Here is a 21,496-nt window from a genome sequence, read left to right as displayed (position 1 = left end):
ACTGAGGAATTCCTTACACAACAGCATATCCAGAAAAATTTTATTGTGATTCTGAAAAAGTGTTACAACTTATTCAAGCCTTCAGTTTGTAGCATTTACTATGCGATTTTATTAGTTGTCATATTTTAGAAACACGCTGACTGAAAGGGACAGACACTTTAATTTCAAATAATATCTGATCGATTGTACAAGAAAAATAATGTGCTACTGAGGGTTATGTAAGAGCATAAATAATAAATATAGGTAATTGTTATAGAGGATTGTGAATTCTTGGAAATCTTTCTTCCTGTCTAGGAGTAGGCCTAAATTCTAAGGCAATTGAATAAAATTTATTTAAAGTATTCCTCTTTAAGTAAAATAATATAAGATTTTCATAAGCATATGTTAATGATTGACTGAGCATAAATAATATCACCATAATAGGAATGTACATTAGGGACTGATACATCTTTAAGGAAGAGTATGGAAATAGTATATTTTCTTGTTCATCAATTTCACATGTTTAATAACATTTGTTATTCTTGAGATGTGTCAACTTCTTTCTGGAACTACTTGCAGGTAATAGTTTCATTTATATTTTTATACAAATTTATTTATATATAATTTACATAGTATATAATTAACCCATTTAGTTGAAGCTAATCATTTTTGATACATTCAGATATGCGCAACAATCATCCCAGTCAATATTGGAGAAATTTTTATCACCTCAAAAAAATCTCTGCACACTTTAGCTATTAACTTCCTATTCTCCACATCATCATCATCACCTCAGCCTAAGCAAATACTTTCTGTCTTTATGGATTTCCTTATTCTGGACTTTCTTAAGTGTTTTTTCTCTGTGGCTAATTTATTAAAGACTGATGGAACTTCTTCACTTGCTACAGGTCTATTCCAATTATCTATTTCTTCTTGAGTCAACTACAGTAGAGTGTGTAAGTCTAAGAGATGTTCATTTCATGTAAGTTATCTAATTTGTTTGTTGGCAATTTTTCACAATATTTCATTATAATCCTTTTTATTTCCATAAATGAAATAACAATGCCTCCTCTTTGGTTTGTAATGTTATCTGAGTCTTTTCCTTATCAATCTAGCTGAAGGTTTGCACATTTTGTTGATCTTTTCAAAGAATAAAGATGTGTGTTCATTGTTTTCTCTATTGTTACCTATTTTCAATTTCATTAATTTAACTCTAACTTGTATCATTTCCTTCATTTTAATTGTTTTAGGCTTTTCTAGTATATGAAGGTATAAATTTGACTATTGATTTTATATCTTTCTTCTTTTCTAATATAGACATACAGCAATACATTTTTCCCTAAGCACTGTTTAGCTTCATCTTAGAAGTTTTGTTACATTATGTCTTAATTTTCATTCATTTCTAAGTATTTTCTGATGTATCTTTTGATTTCTTCATTGATATCTTAGTTGCTTTATAATGTGTTGTTTAATTTCCACGTATTTGTGAGTTACCTTAATATTGCCTAGTTATTGATTCACAATTGTATTCCATTGTATTCATAGAATTTATGTACTATCTCATTCCTTTTAAATTATTTATGTGTGCTTTATGGCCTAGCCTGTTGTACATCCTGGGGTATGTTTCATGTGCATTTGAGAATAATGTATGTTATATTGTTGTTAGGTGGAGTATTTCATATATCTCTGTTAGATTTCTTTGGTTCTCAGTGTTATTGCAGTCTTTTATTTCTTTGTTTATATTGTTTCCAGTTATTCAATTATTTAAAGTAGGATATTAAAGTCTGTGTTATTTTCGACTCTTCTATTTCTCCTTACACTTCTGTCAGATTTTGCTTTATGAGACAAGGAGAATAAGCTTTGAGAAATGGATCTAAGTGTGGGTTCTAATACACAGTGGGTCCTTGATGTGTGTCATCAAATTAGTTCCTATAAAGCATGAACCAAACTTTCATGGACATAAAAGGTATATATAAATATATCTTATAAATATATATGAATAAAATGAATATTATATATAAATAACATATACACCAACAAATATTTAGTTTTATAACTTTTATTTTAGATTAGTGGTACATGTGAAGGTTTGTTATATAGGTAAACTCATGTCATGGGGGACAAGAGATTCTGGTATGTTGTATCTTTGTTCTCATTAGTTTCAAAGAACTTCTTGATTTCTGCCACAATTTCATTATTTACCCTTAAGTTATTTAGGAACATGTTGTGTAATTTTCATGTAATTGATGGTTTTGGGCTATTTTCTTAGTCTTGACTTCTATTTTTATTGTGCTGTGGACTGAGAATGTGCTTAGTATGATTCTGGTTCTTGTGCATTTGCTGAGGATGGTTTTATGTTCAATTATGTGGTCAGTTTTAGAGTATGTTCCATGTGGTGATGAGAATGTATATTCTGTTGTTTTTGAGTGGAGAGTTCTGTAGAGGTCTATTACATCCATTTGGTCCAATGACGAGTTCAGGTCCTGAATATCTTTGTCAATTTTCTGCCTTGGTGATCTGTCTAATACTGTATAGAGGAGTGTTGAAGTCTCTATTACTATATGGGAATCTATGTCTCTTTGTAGACATAGTTCTCTAAGAACTTGCTTTATGAGTCTGGGTGCTCCCGCATTGGGTATATATATATATTTAAGATAGTTAGGTCTTCTTGTTGAATTAAATCCTTTACGAATATGTAATGCCCTTATTTGTCTTTTTAAATCTTTGTTGGTTTAAAGTCAGTTTTGTCTGAAATTAAGATTACAACCCCTGCTTTTTTCTGTTTTCTATTTGCTTGGTAGATTTTACTCCATCTCTGTTTTGAGCCTATGGGTGTCATTATGTATGAAATGGGTCTCTAGAAGACAGCATACCATTGGGTCTTGCTTTTTTATCCAACTTAACATTCTGTGCCTTTTAAGTGGGGCATTTAGTCCCATTTAAATTGAATGTAAATTTTACATTCAAGGTTAGTATTGATATGTGTAGAGTTGATTCTGTCATTGTGTTTTTAGCTGGTTATTATGCTGGCTTGTTTGTGTGGTTGGCTGATAGTGTCACTGGTCTGTGTATTTGTTTTTGTATCAACTGGTAGCGATCTTTCCTTTCTATATTTAGTGCTCCTCTCAAGGTCTTTTATAAAGAAGGTCTGTTAGTAACAAACTCCTGCAACATTTGCTTAACTGAAAATAGTCTTCTTTTTCCTTTTCTTAGGAAGTTTAGTTTGGCTGGATATGAAATTCTTGGTTGAAGATTTTGTTTTTCTTTAAGAATGTTGAATATAGGCCCCCAATCTCTTTTGGCTGGTAGGGTTTCAGCTGAAAGGTCCACTCTTAGCCTGATGGGGTTCACTTTGTAGGTTACCTACCCTTTCTCTCTAGCTGCTTTTAACTTTCTTTTTTTCATTTTGACCTTGGAAAATCAGATAATTATGTGTCATGGGGATTATCTTTTTTTTTTCTTTTTGTAGAATCTTGCAGGAGTTCTCTGTATTTCCTGAATTTGGCTGTTGGCCTCTCTAGCAAGGTTGGGGAAATTTCATGGGCAATATCCTGAAATATATTTTCCAAGTTGTTTGCTTTCTCCCCGATATGGTTTGGCTGTGTCCTCACCCAAATCTCACCTTGAACTGTAGTAATCTCCATGTGTCAAGGGCAGGGTCAGGTAAAGGTAAATGAATCCTAGGGCAGTTTCCCCCATACTGTTCTCATGGGAGTGAATAAATTTCATGAGATCTGATGGTTTTATAATGGGAGTTTTCTGGCACAAGCTACTGCCTGACGCCATGTAAGACATGAGTTTGCTCCTCATTCACCTTCCAGCATGATTGTGAGGCTTCTGGAGCCATGTGGGACTGTAGTTAAACTTCTTTCCTTTATAAAATATCAAATGTCAGGTATGTCTTTATTAGCAGTGTGAGAATAGACTAACAATACATTCCCCTTCCCTTTCAGGAATACCAATGATTTGAAGATTTGCCCTCTTTACAGAAACCCTACTTCTCAGAAGTTTTGGGTTTTTATTTGGGCTTTTATTCTTTTTATTCTTTATTTTTGTGTGACTGGCTTATTTAAGAGATCCAGTATTCAAGTTCTGAGAGTCTTTCCCCCGCTTGGTCTATTCTGCTGTTAATACTTGTGATTGCATTGTGAAAATCTCCTATTGTGTTTTTCAGCTCTGTGAGACCTGCTAGGTTCTTTTTTATACCAGCTATTTCACCCTTCAGTTCCTGCATTATCTCATTGTGATTCTTAGTTTCCTTAGATTGGGTTTTGCTGTTCTCCTGAATCTCGATGATCTTCATTCCTATTCAGATTCTGAATTCTATTTCTGTCATTTTAGCCAGCTCAGCCTGGGTAAGAACTCTTGTTGAAGAACTGTTGCAGTGGTTTGGAGTGCTTATAACACTCTTGCCATTTGAGTTACCAGAGTTCTTGCATTTTGTTCTCTTCTTTTTGTGTGGTTGTTCCTGAAACTACAGTGTAGATTGAGTTTAGTCAATAGACTTCTTTTCTGGATGTTTCCACAGGGATGAAGCTTTGTGCAAGGTCTTTATTTGAAGTTGACTTCTTGTCTTTTGTGTCAAAGTAGAGTATATTAGTGAGATATTTTTGGTGTTAAAACTCTGGGGAATGTGATCCTGTAGGTGGCACTTAGGCATATTGGTTTGTTGGTAGACTCTTGCTTGATTGTGTGGCTCCCCTATGTTACCTCATAGTTGCAGCTGTGTTCCCTCTCAGTGTTCTGAAAGTGCAAGTTCCTTTCCCCCTTGAGCAATGGCAGTAGATGCAGATACTCAACTCCTTGGCTGCCCACTGCAACTCCGGTGTAATCTCAGGGTTACTGTTCCTTACCCAACTTGGAGGCAGCAGAGGAAGGGATCTTCATAGTGGTTGTGGCCAAGGGTCTTTTGCTTATCTTCTGGGGGCTCCACCCCAGAGAGATGCAGGTCAAATCGCTCAGTGCAATCAACCCAGGATGGAGGGTCTATGCTGTGGGTCAAAGCTGGGGGTTCCTGTCTGCTGCCAAAAGTGAGGGATGGAACAGGGGATGGACTGGCCTTTTCTCCTTGGGTTGACTGCAGGTTGTTGGAAGTGTAAATAAAGCACTTAGGGTCTCTGCTCCTTCATTAGTCTGGGGCTAGAAAGGACAGTTCCACTGAAGAGGTAGTGGCAAAGAGGCTTTCAGTTGCCCCTAGAGGCTCTGTCCAGGGAGTTGCAGAGCTGCCACTGGCTTGATAGCTCTGGCAAGGGATGACTGGAGGCCCAGGCCTGGAGGAACTGCCTAGTGAGTAGATATGGGAACAGGCCCCCACATAACAGTCTGGCCACTTTTCACAGGGCTATTACAATATGCTGGGGGTCCACTTCAGTCCTTATTCACCATGGATTTTCCAGTACCTGAAGGTATCAAAAGTGAAGGCTGCAAAACAGGAAAGACAGCAGCCTGCCCCTGCTTTGGGGGCTTTGTCCTAGGGTGGCACACACCTGTTGCCTGCCTGAGTGCACCTGTAAGAAGTGGCTGGAGACCCCACTTGGGAGTTTCTACCCAGTGAAGAGGAATGGGATTGGGGACCCACTTTAAAAAGCAGCCTGTTACGTTTTCATAGGACATCTGTGCTGTGCTGGAAAACCACTTCAGTCCTCAGTTGGTTTGGGCTCCCCAAAGCCTAAAGGCTGGCACAGTGCATTAGTCAATTCTCACAGTTCAACATTGTTGGTGAGGGCCCAGGAAACTTAACAATCATGGCAGAAAGGAAAGCAAACAAGTCCTTTTTCACAGGGCAGCAGGAAGGAGAAGAATAAGAGCCAAGAGAATGGTGAAGCCCCTAATAAAACCATCAGATCTTGTGAGAACTTACTATCACAAGAATAGCATGTGGGAAACCACCTCCATTATTAATGACCTCCCTCTGGGTTCCTCCCAAAACACATGGGGATTATAGGAACTACAATTCAGGATGAGATTTGGGTGGGGACACAGTCAAAGCATATCATTCCTTCCCTGGCCCCTCCCAAATCTCATATCCTCATATTTTAAAACATAATCATGCTCTTCCAACAGTTCCCCAAAGTCTTAACCCATTCCAGCATTCACTGAAAAGTCTGAATTCAAAATCTCATCTCATACAAGGCAAGTACCTTTTGCCTATGAGCTTGTAAAATCAAAAGCAAGTTAGTTACTTCCTAGATACAATGGGGGTACAGACATTGGGTAAATACAACTGTTACGAATGGGAGAAATTGGCCAAAACAAAGGGGCTCCAGGCTCCACACAAATCCGAAATCCAGTAGGGCGGTCATTAAAGCTTAAAGTTCCAAAATGATCTCCTTTGACTCCATATCTCATATCCCAGTGATGCTGATGCAAGAGGTGGGCTCCCGTGGCCTTGGGCAGCTCCACCTCTGTGGCTTTGCAGGGTACGGTCCCCCTCCCAGCTGCTCTCATGGGCTCCTACAATTGAGTATCTGCATCTTTTCCAGGTGCATGGTACAAGCTGTTGGTAGAGCTATCATTCTGGGGTCTGGAGGATGGTGGCCTCCTTCTCATACCTCCACTAGGCAGTGCCCTAGTGGGGACTCTCTGTGGGGGCTCCAACCCCACATTTCTCTTCTGCACTGCCCTAGCACAGGTTCTCCATGAGGGTTTCGCCCCTGCAGCAAGCTTCTGCCTGGACATCCAAGCATTTCCGTACATTCTCTGAAATCTAGGCAGAGGTTCCCAAACCTCAGTTCTTGACTTTTGTGCACTTGCAGGCCCAACACCATGTGTAAGCTGTCAAGGCTTGGGCCTGCACCCCCTGAAGCAGCAGCCTGAGCTGTATGTTGAACTGTTTTACCCACATCTGGAGCTGAAGCATCTGGGAGGCTGGTCACTATGTCCCAAGGCTACACAGACCAGGGGGGCACTAGGCCAGACCCATGAAACCATTTTTCCCTCCTAGGCCTCTGGGCCTGTGTTAGGAGGGGCTACTGTGAAGATCTCTGACATGACCTGGAAACATTTTCCCCACTGACTTGGTGAGTAACATTCAGCTCCTCATTACTTATGCAAATTTCTGCAGCCAGATTAAATTTCTCCCCAGAAAATGGGTTTTTATGCTGGGTGTGGTAGCTTATGCTTGTTATCCCAGCACTTTGGGAGGCTGAGGTGGGCAAATCACCTGAGGTCAGGAGTTTGAGGCCAACCTGGCCAACATGGTGAAACCCCATCTCTATTAAAATACAAAAATTAGCTGAGTTTGGTGGCATATACCTGCAATCCCAGCCACTTGGGAGGCTGAGGCACAAGAATCACTTTAACCCAGGAGGCAGAGGTTCCAATGAGCCAAGATCATGCCATGGCACTTCAGCCTGGGTGACAGAGCGAGACTCTGTCTCAAAAAATAAAAAAATAGAGAGAAAAAGAAAATGGATTTTTCTTTTCCACCTCATGTCAGGCTGCAAATTTTCTAAACTTTTATGCTCTGCTTCTTCTTGAATGCTTTTGACTTAGAAATTTCTTCCAGTAGATATCCTAAATTATCTCTCTTAAGTTCAAAGTTCCACAGATCTCTAGGACAGGGGCAAAATGTCACCAGTCTCTTTGCTAAAGCATAGCAAGAGTCACCTTTGCTCCAGTTTTCAATAAGTTCCTCATTGCCATCTGATTCCACCTCAGCCTGAACTTCGTTGTCCATATCACTATCAGCATTTTGGTCAAAACCATTAAACAAATCTCTAGTAAGTTCCAAACTTTCCCACATTTTCCTGTCTTCTTCTGAGACCTCCAATCTCTTCCAATCTCTGCCTCTTACACAGTTCCAAAGTTGCTTCCACATTTCTGGGTATCTTTATAGCAGCACCCCACTCTCTGCAGTACCAATTAGCTGTATTAATCCATTCTCACAGTTTAGCATGGCTGGGGAGGCCTCAGGAAACTTACAATCGTGGCAGAAGGAAAAGCAAACATGTTCTTCTTCACAGGGTGGCAAGAAGGAGAAGAATGGGAACAGCATGAAGGGGAAAGTCCCTTATAAAACCATCAGATCTCATTAGAACTTACTATTACAAGAATAGCATGGGGGAATCCACCCCCATGATTCAATTACCTCTCACCAGGTGTCTCTCATGACATGTGGGAATTATGGGAACTACAATTCAAGGTGAGATTTGGGTCGGGTCACAGCCAAACCATATCAAACAGCTAAGTCAGCCAAACAGCAAACATGGCGGCCCACCTCTCTCCCTGGGAGCTCCATCTTAGGGTGGTGCAATGCTGCCATCAGTGGCTGGCTGGAGTGCAAAACCAATGGGTCTTATCCTGCAAGGCACCATGGAAGCAGGGCCTGCAGACACTGGTTGCTCAACCCCCTGGATTCAGCCCCTTTCATAGGGGTATATATGGGGATCTAACCTTCTACTTTGCCAGAGTTGCAGCTGCTTTTCTAAGAAAGACCAAGAAGCCTGGGTATCTAAGGCTCCTGGGTCTCATGTCTGCCTGAATGACTGCTCTGCCAACATTCCATCTTGCTTTCTGTGTTAGACTGTGTTGCTCTTTGTGGTAGACTGTGTTAGGCCCCAGTGGAGTGGGATCATGAGGGGATCTTCTGATCTGAGGTTTGCAAAGATCTGTGGGAGAAGCATGGGTTCCCAGGGCTGCACATTCACTCACCATTTCCCTGGGTGGGGGAGGTTGCCCTGGCTCTGTGTTTCTATCCAGGTGGGCTGTCATGCAATCTTGCATTTCTCCATTCTTTATGGGTCACGTTGTTTCCTCGATTGTTCCCAGTGCATGTATCTGGATGTTTCAGTTGAAGGTGTGTATTTACTCACGCCTTCTGATCCTCTCCATGACAGCAGCATGCACTAGCTGCTTATAGTTGGCCATCTTGGCCACACCTCCACCAAGTGATGTATTAGTGATTATCTTTATGGGAGAAATATGGAAAATCAATTGCAGATAGTTATTGAAGAGATTTTTTCACATAACTAAATTCAATTTCTGTGTTCTATGAGAGTGTTTCTGAAGTGTTCAATTCAGTCAAATCTTATAGAGAATTTATTACCTTTGGTATCTACTGTCTACATTGTCTAGTTAATCACAGAACTCCTTTTCAATGTCTTTCAGTGGTTTGCCTTGGGTAGCTCTGGATAATTAGTAATCTCTCCTTAGATAATCTATTTTCTTCAGCTGCATAGTGAAATCAGGGCTTGACAAAGTACTGCTGCAAGGTCAAGTTGGGGCAATCGTCTAATTTGGTATACATCTTTACTGAAACATAAGCCATACTCATAGATACTTCTTATCTATGGCTGATTATATTTACAGCCATATATAGTTGCAACAGGGACTATATGGCTCCTAATATCTAAAATATTTACTCTCTGGTTATATTAGCAAGTTCTCACACTGCTAATTTATAAAGGAAAAAAGTTTAATTGACTCATGGTTCTGCATTGCTAGGGAGGCCTCAGGAAACCTACAATCATGGCAGAAGAAACCTTTCCACAGGGCAGCAGGAGAGAGAGGTGCTGAGCTAAAAGGGGGGAAAGCCCCTTATAAAATCATCAGATCTCATGAGAATTCACTCACTATCATGAGAACAGCATGAGGGTGACTGCCCCCATGATTTAATTATCTGCCCACGGTCCCACCCTTGATATGTGAGTATTATTACAATTTAAGGTGAGATTTGGGTGGGGACACAGAGCCAAACCTTATCCCTGCTCCTTCATGAAAAATGTTTCCCAAACCCTGGCCTAGAAAACGAACTCATGTTTTGCAGACTTGAAATTTCATCTGTCTTTGTATTCGTTGTTAGCCCAGTGAACACATTTGAGATAGAACCCCTTGTCCACAATGTAGCAGTATGCAACAATGAAATTATCTCTTAGGCTGAATTCTACCACTCATAATCATTTACTAGTGAATAGGCATTAAATGATTTCTTATAAATTTGCTAAATTTCCAGCTCTACTTTGAAGTGTGTCATCCTGTTGGAATTGAGATACTTGCTTTTTTGTGCCTCTGTATTTCTAGAAAATCGTCATATTTAAACATTTTTAATTTCCACCAGTAAAATCATTTCTAACATCCTATGCCAACTAACCAACCATCTTTTTCATTTAGTTAGCTATAGTTGGTGTTTGTTATGGTTGTCCCTTTACTCCCAACTGTGCCCTTTCCATGCAATATGTATGACAGCCTTCTCTAACTTCTTGCTGTGTTCCATACTTTTTTTTCAGTTATACATATTTGGATGTTTCAGATTATTCTGTTCCAAAGTTTTAATTTTGTTTATTTTTTGGGATAAGCTACCAATATGGATTATCTATTATGTGTCTATATGTCTGTATCTCTACTATGCCTGTGTGTATATTTTCAAATGGCCATCTTAACAGAGGTAGTTAAAATTCCTATATTAAAGCACTTATTTTGAACCATATTGATCCTATATAGATGGCACAAATATATATACACAATTTAATATTTCACAAGACATTCATAAAATATTTTAGAAATATTTTGGTGATACATAAATTTTTACATATATGTATTAAGAAATACTAAAATTTATTTAGCTCTATATAATGTTTATATTAAATATAACCATTATTTAAAGTGCCTATGTGATTTTCTTGATTTGCTAAGCAAACATTGAGTATATACAATTTAAAACTTGCTTGATTCAAAAGTAATATAAGATGTATTGAGTAATTTATATAAACAGAAGTGCTGGCATAATGGTGAATGGTGATAGGATAAAATATAAGTGAAAAAGTTTACATTTTAACTGTTTTGCTTTCTAATAAAATATGAGTGAAATATATATATGTATATATGTGTATATATATATGTATATATATGTGTGTGTGTGTATATATATATATATATATATATTTTTTTTTTTTTTTTTTTTTTTTTTTTTTTTGAGACGGAGTCTTGCTGTCTCCCAGGCTGGAGTGCAGTGGCGCGATCTCGGCTCACTGCAAGCTTCGCCTCCCAGGTTCATTCCATTCTCCTGCCTCAGCCTCCCAAGTAGCTGGGACTACAGGTGCCTGCCGCCATGCCCGGCTAATTTTTTGTATTTTTAGTGGAGACGGGGTTTCACCGTGTTAGCCAGGATGGTCTCTATCTCCTGACCTCGTGATCCGCCCGCCTCGGCCTCCCAAAGTGCTGGGATTACCGGCGTGAGCCACCGCGCCTGGCCGAAAAATAATATTAAATGGTGGTTATTTGTCAAAACTTGTGTACCATTGATGATAATCTCCAGGAAGAGTGACCCTAATGAGCTTTATACACAATATTTAAGGGAATAAAGAGAAGAACAGCATATGATTTTTTTAATGTTTTATAAAAGAAAGTATTCACCATAACTTTCACTAGAAAGAATTGTTGTTTCTTCCTCTCCTAAAGGGAAAGTTACTGAAAATAATAAGTAGTTCAATTGTCTCTTTGAGACACACTGTAAATTGCTGTTTATGATTTTTTAATTATCATTAGTTGAAACTGTCTCAACAGCTGTCTTCACAGATTTGGCTATTGCAAAGGCAGTGATTCATGCCCAATCATGAAGCTCAAGCACAGTTCATTTACTACCTAAAATATATCTTTGCCAAATAGAGGCTGATGTATTGAGCTAATTGTCAGGATAATAACAATCAAATAAAAAGTGAGTGAAGAATTAAGAAGCTGTTTGTTTGCTTTTTTGTTGTTGTTGTTGTTGTTGCTCTTGTTTTTGTTTTTTTCTTTTGAGATAGTTTCACTCTTGTTGCCCAGGCTGGAGTGCAATGGCGCGGTCTTGGCTCACTGCAATCTCCTCCTCCCAGGTTTAAGGGATTCTCCTGCCTCAGCCTCCTAAGTATCTGGGATTACAGGCACGCGCTACCATGCATGGCTAATTTTTGTATTTTTAGTAGAGATGGGGGTTTCATCATATTCTTTAGGCTGGTCTCGAACTCCTGACCTCGAGTGATCTGCCTGCCTCGGCCTCCCAAAGTGCTGGGATTACAGGCGTAAGCCACCACGCCCAGCCTGCTTTGCTTTTAAAATTAGATTATTCTTCTCTTATAGTGAAACCTCTTCCTTATCTTTACCTCACAGAAAATTGTCTTCTCCAGGACTACCATAAAACAAAACCTAATATGTTATCAATTACAAGCTTTCTTTTTTTTTTTTTTTTTTTTTTTTTGCTGTCATGTATTGGCTACAAAAATAAGCCTTAATTCCATGTCAGTACAGAGTTATACAGGCTTTAGAGAATTAAAGATTCTGGGCAGGAATTAAAATATTATGTCATTAATGCATTTTACTCATTTTAGTTTTTATGTTTATGCAAATGTTAGAAGCTGAAAAGAAATATATATATATAGTTTATTTTAGCAACAAAATTATATTAATTATTACTTGCTATTTAAAATATGAATATAAGTCATTTTAGCTGCATGCTTCCCATAACTATATGCAGCAATCTTGTGGATTCACTTTGTGAATATGAGCAGCGCTACAAATCGGTGTGACATGCTCTGAAGTTTCATCCAACAGAGTAGCTTACTTCTAATTAAATTATAAGCTCCTTATTTATACTTCTTGTTACCCCATATTGCATTTTAGGTAATTAATCAATTAACATAGTGTTTCTTCTATTTCAAATATATCATTAGTTATTTTTTACCGAGTTTTGGAAGCACTATTAAAGTAAAACCATAGAATTAAACCTGACTTCACATCTAAATAAACTGAGTCATGTTAGATGAATTTAATTAAATAACTATGAATGACCTAAGTCCTACAGGGAAAAATAAGATAAATAAACCCTGTTTTTTGTAATTTTTTGACTAATTGAAGAGAGTAGAAATTTACCAAAATTACCTAAGAAATTACAGATGAAGTGTAGAATCTGGTGTTAAATGAACAAAGCTATTTAGCAGCACTGATCTCCAACTATTCCTTGTAAAAAAATACATCTCTGCTGAGAAGGAAAGCATTTTCTGACATAAAGATTGTAATTTTCAGTTAGTGCTTCTCCCCAGGACTTTCAGAGGCAGCTTGGAGGTTGTATTATAAACATATTTCCTCTATCTAATCATTAAAAGCAAACTAATAGGCAATCCACCCCCAACACACTTAAACACATACCCCATCCCCACATGTATGTGCGCAGCAAAGATAGAAAGTGAATCACGTGGGCATAAAGAAGAATTAGTTTTCTATAGGTGTAGCCTAACAACTGGGCCAGCTCCAAGCAGGTTCAATGGAATAGAAATAGAGAGGCTTATAAATATGTCCCTGTGTTATGTGTCCACTTCTACCTAGGCTTTTGATATATTCTCCTAGGCTTTTAGCATATTCTCCTTTAGACCCTCTAGAGGATTTGTGTTTGTTTCTAAAATGATTAGAAATAACTGATTATCACATCCTTCAAGAATTCCTTCTTCTGTTTCAGTTATTTTATAATCTGTCTTTTCATAATATGATGTTCTCTCTCTAAGAACTTCTGCTTCTAGGTATTAAGCTAACAGATATGCATACAACATCTATTTTTTGGAAATATTTTATGTTAGAGGCAGCAAAGGTTTATGTAATACCTACTATATACCAGGGGATACACAAGAAATGAAGATTTGAAGCTTGTAAATTACAGAGGAGAAACGAAATAAAAATAATAGAAAGCATTTGTGTGTAATAACTCATCTGTTGAGTACAAGGGATGCACTCAAATTATTAAATGAGCACCTGATATCTGGCAGGGATAGGATCAGGTAGAAGAAATAGAGCTGAAGTTGATTCTGAAAGATAAGCTGTTTATTAGGAGACTAGAGGTGTTGGCCACTACAAGTAGAGAAAAACAGTTTAATATGAATGCAAAAACATAAATTGAGGGTATGGCAGGAAATGAGATTTCATATCCCATTATGTAGTCAGCTCTTTAAATTTCAGCTAATGGAATATCTTGCAAATGAGAGTGACATGATAGATTTTTATTTTACTAAGATAGAAGTCTCGCCCTCTAAAAGCTGGGTGGCCGATGAAAAAGTTCAGGGCACGTATAGCGTCGATGAACATTTGAGTTTGACAGCATCATCAGGTTCAAACAAGTCAACCTGGTCCAAGTAGATCGAACAAAAAACTGGGAAACATAGCTTTACTTTGATACTAAGTGGGAAAATTATACAATGTGCATTCTGTTGCCATTGGGTGGTATGTATTTTATGGTATATATACCATATACGTGTGTGTATATATATGTTATGTGTATACCATATATATATGGCATATATATATATGTTATGTGTATACCATATATATATGACATATATATGTTATGTGTATACCATATATATGACATATATATATGTTATGTGTATACCATATATATGGCATATATATGCATGGTGTGTGTGTGTATGTGTATATATATGTGTGTGTGTATACATATATATGGTGTGTGTATATATATGTGTCTGTATATACGGTATCTGTGTATATACATGTATTCTGTTGTCATTGGATGGTATGTTATCTATATCTCTCTCTATATAAACCTATGTTATATATATAAAACATATATATATATATAAAACCAATGTTACATATATATATAGAACATACCACCCAACGGCAACAGAATACACATTCTTCTCAAGTAAACATGGAATATTTTCCAGGATAGATCATATGTTAGCCCATAAAACAAGTCTTAAAAATTTAAGATCAAAATCACATCAAATATCTTTCCAACCACAATGCTAGAAACTAGAAATCAATTACAGAAAGAATCATAAAAAATCAACATCATGAATCATGAAAAAGTAACAAATATGTGTAAATTCAATAAGATGCTCCTAAATGACTATTGAGTCAAAGAAGAAATTAAAATATAAATTTAAAAAACCGTTTTCAGACAAATGAAAATGGAAACACAACATACTAAAACTTACAGGATGTAGCAAAAGCAATTCCAAGAGAAATATTTAAAGCAATAAATGATCAAGTAAGATTTATTCCTGGGATGTAAGGATGGTTTAAAATATGTAAATCAATAAGCGTGGTTCACCATATTAACAGAAAGAAGAATAAAAACCACATGATAATTTCAATTGATTCAGAAAAAGTATTTGAAAAAATGTAACATCCTTTCAAAAATAAAACTCTCAAAACTTAGATATAGAAGGTATGTGCCTCAGCACAATAGAGGCCATACGTGAAAAATCCACAGCTAACATCATACTCAATATTTAAATTTGAAAACTATTTCTCAAGATCATAAACAAGTCAAGGATGCCCACTTTTAACACTTCTGTTAAACATAGTACTGGAAGTTCTAACTAGAGCAATTAAGCACGAGGAAAAAATAAAAGGCACTCAAACAGGAAAAAATGAGGTGAAGTTATCTGTTTGTTGATGATACGATATAAACCCTGAAGACTTCACCAGTAAAATTTGAACTAATTAAAGAATTTGTTAAAGTTATAGAATGCAAAATCAGCTCACAGAATTACTAGCAATTCCGTACACTAAAAATTAACTAAGTGAAACTAACAGAACAATTCCATTGCAATAGCATATAAAATATAAAATACTTAGGAGTAAATTTGAACAAGGAATTGATAGATGTCTATACTGAAACTGATAGAACATTGATGAGAGAAGAAATTACACAAATAAATGGAGAAATATTCAGTGTTTATGGACTGAAGAATTAATATTGCAAAAATGTCAACATTATCCAAAGCTATATAAAAATTTAAAGCAATTCCTATCAAAATTCCAATGTCCTTCTTTAAAGAAATGTAATACAAAATCCTAAAATTTGTAAGGAACCATACAAGACCCTGAATAGCCAAAACAATTTGACCAAAAAGAACAAAGCTGGAGGCATCACACTACCAGATTTCAAAATATATTACAAAGCTATGACAAACAAAACAGTATGATACTGGCATTAAAAACAGCCACATTGACCAATCGAATCGAAAAGAATATGAAGTCCAGAAATCAACCTACACAGTTACAGTTCATCAATTTTTGACAAAGGCGACAAGAACACACATTGGGGAAAGGACATCCTTTTCAATGAATGGAGCTGGCAAAACTAGATATTCACATACAGAAGAATGAAAATGAACCCTTATCCCAACCCTTGTATAGGAATCAATTCAAAATGAATTAAAGACTTGAATGTAAAACCTCAAACTATAAAACTACTAGAAGAAGAGATAAGGAAAAAGCTCTGTGACATTGGTTTGGGTAGAGATTTCTTAGAAATGACTCAGAAAGAACATACATTGAAAGCTAAAATAGACAAATGGGATTACATCAAACGAAAAAACATTTACACCACAAAAAAAATAGGATGAAGAGAAAACCCATGAATTGGGACCAAATATTTGCAAGTCATACATTGGATAAGGGACTATGTCCAAAATATGCAAAGAACTCAAACTACTCTATAACAAGAAAACCAATAGCCCTACTGAAAATGGGCAAAGGACTTGAATAAAAATTTCTGAAAAGAAGATATATCAATGGCCAACAAATATATGAAAAAATGCTCACTATCTCTAGTCATCAGGGAAATTTATATTAAAACTAATGAGATAGGCCCTCACCATGTTATAATGGCTACTATCAAATATGTGAAAGGTAACAAATATTGGTAAGGATGTGGAGAAAGGAGAACTCTTGTATATGGTGGTGATAACGTGAATAATTACTGTCAGTTTGGAAAACAGTATGGAAATTTTTCAAAAATCTAAAAATAGTATGACCATATGATTCAGCAATCCCACCATTGGGTATATGCCCAAAGGAAATGAAATCAGTATGCTGTATGTACATGTGTATTCCCATGATCTTGGCAGCATTATTTATGATAGCGAAGACGTTAAAAACAACCTAATTGTCTATCAACAGATAAATTGATTGAAAATTGTGCTATATATACACAATAGAACACTATGCAGCATAACAAAAAAAAGAAATTCTGTCATTTGCAATATCATGGATAAATTTAGAGGACATTATGTTAAGTGAAATAAGTCAGGCACAGAGAGAATAATACCATGTAATCTCACTTACATGTGGAATTTTAAAAAGTCAGGCTCATAGAAGTAGAGAGTAGAATGGTAGTTACTAGAGGATTGGAGGGGTGGTGAACAGGGTACAAAGTCACAGACAGGAGGGGTAAGTTCTGGTGTTTTATTGCACAGCCAGATGACTATACTTAATAGCGATGTACTGTATATTTCAAAATAGCAAAAAGAAAGGATTTTAAATGTTCTCACCACAAAAGAAATGAGGTGATAAATATGCTAATTACTCTTATTTGATCAGTGTACACTGTATACATGTATTGGAATATGACTTTATACCCCATGAATATATACAATTGTTATCTGTCAGTTAAAAAAAATAAAACTAACTAACTAAATAGATAAATACATTCTAAGTGGCTCCAGAGTTGGAACTTCTTGCATGACACTGCATTGTCCCCTGTGATCTCCATCCTCTACCATGTTTGTATGAAAGTTGACGAACATTGCCTTCTTGGACTTCAGCTGGGAAGGTGATCATTAGGTAACTCAAATTTTTCACTGCCCTGTGCAAGTTCCCAAATAGCTGCAAAAGTTTGTCAGGAATGTTGATTTGGGAATTACCAATAAATTTAACAAAGGTGAATTTGCAAATATAGAATCCTCAAATATGGACTCTAAATAATTTGCATTGATTTTGCTTATGTTTATGCATATGTCTAGACAATAACTAGACTTTTCTGTCCTGGAATATTGTGTCTCAGTCAATTTAGGTATTTGATGTTAATAATATGAGAATAAAATATAGGTTATATTCCTATCTACTGTAGTAAGACAAGAAAGGGAAATAAAAGATATATATATATCATATATATATTATTTATGTGTGTGTGTATATATATATATATATATATATATATATATATATATATATATGGAAAGAATAAATAAAACTCTGCTCATACTTCCATGATTATATATGTAGGAAATCCAAAAGCATGAACAGCAGCAAAAAGACTCTTGGAACTGATAAGTGATTATAGCAAGGTTGAAGAATACAAAGTTAATATACACAATTTAATCACTTTATATCATTGTAATAGGGTCCTCCAGAGAAACAGATGCAACAGAAGATACACATACACACACACACACACACACATGCACACACACACATACAGAGAGAAAGAGAGATAGATATAAATATACATGAAGAGGTGAAGAGGAGACTTATAATGGGAATTAGCTTGCATGATTATGAAGACTGAGAAATCCTACAATATACCATTGGTAAACTGGCTAGCCAGGAAAGCCAGGGTTGTAATTCTTTCTGAACCAAAGGGACTGAGAACCAGGGGAGCCCAGTGGTGTAGTTCCCAGTCCAAGACCAAAGGCCTGAGAACCAGAGGGGCACTGGTGTAAGCCCTGGAGTTGAAAGGTCTGAGAATGAAGAGTGTTATTGCCCAAGGACAGGAGAAGATGAATGTCTCAGCTCAAAGAGAATGAGAAAGAGATTTCACTCTTCCTCTCACTTTTTGTTATATCCAGGCCTTCAACAGATCGTGTGATACCTGCCCACATTGGTGAGGGTGGATCTTCATAATGTAGTTACTGACTCAAGTGCTAATTTATTCTGAAAACACCATTACAGAAACACCTGTTTTAGCAGCTATCTGAACATCCTTTGACCTAGTAAGATTGACACATATAATTGACCACCACAACCAGATGAACAAATAGGAATTGAAATTAAAAATATATATCATTTATATTAGCACCACAAAAATGAAATAATTAGGTATAAATCTAGCAAAATACATATAAATTATATATAAAAAACTATAAAACTCTGATGAAATAAATTTAAAAACTAAATAAATGGAGAAGTATTTTATATTCATGAATAGGAAGACTCAATATTGATAAGTTGTCAATTCTTCACAACTTGATCTGTAGATTCAATGCAATGCCACTCAAAATACCAGGAAGTTATTTTGTAGATATCAACAAATTGATTTTACAGGTTATATGGAGAAACCAAAGACCTGGAATAGTGAACTCATTATTGAAGAACAAAGTTGAAGGAGTAAGACTACCAAATTTCAACACTTATGATGAAGCTACAGTAGTTGAGATAGTGTGATATTGGTGAAGAATGGGAAAAAAAAAATGGAGGAGAATAGAGAGCCCAGAGAAAAACCTACATAAATACAGTCACTGATAGTTGACAAAGGAACAAAGTTAATACAATGAAACAAAGATAACCTTTTCAAGACATGGCTCTAAAACAATTGGAAATCCACAAGCCAAAAAAAAAAAAATCTAGACACAGACCTGATATCTTCCACAAAACTTAATTCAAAATGGATCATAGGCCTAAGTGTAAAACACAAGTTGTACCACTCTAAGAAAATTATTGGAGAAAATCTAGATAACCTTGGATATAGTGATGACATTTTAGATACAACACCAAGGGCATGATCTATGAAAGAAATAATAGATAACCTGAACTTTATTAAGAATTTAAAAGCAAACTCATGCTCTATGGTAAACAATGCTAAGAGAATGAAAAGACAAGCCACAGAATGGGAGAAAATATTTCCAAAGGACACATCTGATAAAAAACTGTTATCCAAAAAGTACCAAAACTAGTAACACCTCAACAATATGAAAACAAAAATCCTAATGAAAATTCGACCTAAAACCTTAACATACACTTCATTAAGAAAACATACAGATGACATATAGGCATATGAAAAGTGAACCTATGTCATCAGCAAAATGTAAATTAAAACAATGAGATATGATATGGTTTCGATCTGTGTCTCCAACCAAATTTCATGTTCAGTGTTGGAAGTGGGGCCTGGTGGAAGGTGATGGGATCATAGGGGTGGCTTTTAATAGTCTAGTATCATTATCCTAGTGCTGTTCTCATAATACAGTTCTCGTGAGATATGATTATTTAAGTGTGTGGCAGCCCCTCCCAACTCTTCCTCCTGCTCCAGTCATGTAAGACATGGGTGCTTCCCCTTTGTCTTCCGCCATGCTTCAGAGTTTACTGATGACCCCCAGAAGCTGCTATGCTTCCTGCATAGCCTGCAGAACTGCAAGCCAATTAAACCTTTTATTTTTTATAAATTACTCAGTCTCAGGTATTTCTTTGTAGCAATGCAAGAATGGAATAATACAGAAAATTGGTACCGAAGAGTGGGACATTGCTAGAAAGATACTTGAAAATGCAAAAGCAACTTAGGAACGTTTAATGGGCAGAGATTAAAAGAGTATGGAACACTCAGAGTAAGACAGGAGGATGAGAAAACTTTGGAACCCCCTAGACTGCTTAAATAGTTGTCACTAAAATGCTGATTGTGATATGGACAATAAAGTACGGGCTGATTAGGTCTCATATGGGGAAATAAGGACCTTATTGGAAGCTAGAGTAAAGGTCACTTTTGTTATGTGTTAGCAAAGAGACTGACTGCATTGTATCCCTGCTGTAGGAATATGTGGAACATTGAACTTGTAAGTAATGATTTAGAGAATCTGATGGAAGAAATTTCTGAGTGGCAAAGTGTTCAGGAGTTCACCTGTGTGCTTTTGAAAGCCTATGCTCATAGGCATGAAAAAGAAATAACTTGAAATTGGAATTTATATTTAAAAGGAAAGCAGAGCACAAATGTTTAGAAAATTTGCAGCCTAGTTTTGTGGTATAAAAGAAAAGCCCTTTTTTGGGGGAGGACTTCAAGTGGGCTGCACAAATTTGCGTAACTAAAAGGAAGGCAAATTCTGATAGTCAAAACCAGAAAAAAGCCTCAAAAGCATTTCAGAGACCTCTGCTGCAGCCACTCCCATCACAAGCCCAGAGGCCTAGAAGGAAAGAATGGTTTTGTGGGCCAGGTCCAGGGCCCCACCACCCTGCACAACCTGGGGACACTGATCCCTGCATCTTAGTCCTAGACGCTCTATCTCCAGCCATGGCTAAAATGGCCCCAGAAACAGCTCGTGCCTCCGCTTCTGAGGGTGCAAGTCATAAGCCTTGGCTGCTTCCATGTGGTGTTAAGCCTGTGAGTGTACAGAGTGCAAGAGTTGAGGCTTGGGAGCCTCCACCTAGATTTCAGAGTATGTAAGGAAAAACCTGAATGTCCAGGCAGAAGCCTATTACAGGGGTGAAGCCCTCATGAAGGACCTCTACTCAAGAAGTATGAAGGGGAAATGTGGGGTTGGAGCCTCCACACAGGGTCCCCACTGGAGCACTGCCTAGTGGAGCTGTGAGAAGAGGGTCACTATCTTACAGAATTGTAGATCCATCAACAGCTTGCAATCCACACCTGGAAAAGTCAGAGGTGCTCCACACTAGCCTGTGAAAGCAGATGCAGGCCTTGTGCCTTGCAAATCCTCAGGGCAGAGCTGTCCAAAGCCTTGGGAGGCTACCTCTTGCATCAATGTTCCCTGGATATGAGGCATGAAGTTAAAAGAGGTTACTTTGGAGCTTTAAGATTTAA

Source organism: Pan troglodytes, chromosome 12 (assembly GCF_028858775.2).
Source record: "Pan troglodytes isolate AG18354 chromosome 12, NHGRI_mPanTro3-v2.0_pri, whole genome shotgun sequence".
NCBI lineage: Eukaryota > Metazoa > Chordata > Mammalia > Primates > Hominidae > Pan > Pan troglodytes.
This window is presented reverse-complemented; position numbering follows the sequence as displayed.